Raw genomic sequence first — 1,012 nt, forward strand, 5'->3', positions numbered from 1 at the left:
GCATACACACACACACACACACATGTATATGTATGTATATATATATATATATATATATATAAAGAATGTAAGGGATGGAAAAGGTAGAGAAGGACTACATATGTTTCATAGCTAAAGAAAGTGTGTAACATAACTCATAACATACACAAAAGCCATTTAGCTGATCCTCATGTCTGATTAATTTTGAGTTGTTTGCCTCATCACATGGAAATAGGTGAATGAATGATTCACTAGTTTAACCACTGTACAAACGACAACTATATATATATATATATATATATGTTTTTTTGCATTAACAAAACAAAACAGAATTTAACATTCCTTGCAGACACGACAGTCAGTTCCTCTGCACTTTTGGAGGTCTGGCAACTAAAGCGACCCCTTGGTTGCCCAAAACTGGTGTGTACTGGCGACAGGAAGAGCATCCGGCCTCAAATAACACACCTAAAGCCCACGACGGAATTGAACGACGGATGTCGAAGGAACGAATGCACAAACGAACATGCATACAAACACAAGCACATATACGTCTGCTACACATACACACACACACACACCACACATGTATGTATGTGGTGGTGTGTGTGATATAGTTATGTCAATTAGATGGTAATTTGAGTGAAAGGGGTCATGACCCTGTGACCTTTCAGCTATTCGGGTTAAATGCTTGCTGTCATTTTGGAAGAAGATTCTTGGCCAGATTTCCAGAATCACAATTCCAAGGCAATTAGCTGCTTCTGGTGTGTGTGTGTGTGTGTGTCTGTAGACAGAAAGATGTAGATGCATATATATATAGAGAGAGAGATATATATGCATATCCGTATATATATATGCATGTAGATAAATATACAAATATGTGTGTGTGCCAATATATATGGGTGTATACATACACATACACGCACATATGCATATATATCTATATATCAATATAAATGTATGTCTGTATACAAATATATATTATATACATATATATATATATATATATATATATATATATATATATATATATATA

The sequence above is a fragment of the Octopus bimaculoides genome, unplaced genomic scaffold (genome assembly GCF_001194135.2).
Source record: "Octopus bimaculoides isolate UCB-OBI-ISO-001 unplaced genomic scaffold, ASM119413v2 Scaffold_110310, whole genome shotgun sequence".
In the NCBI taxonomy this organism is placed as follows: Eukaryota; Metazoa; Mollusca; class Cephalopoda; order Octopoda; family Octopodidae; genus Octopus; species Octopus bimaculoides.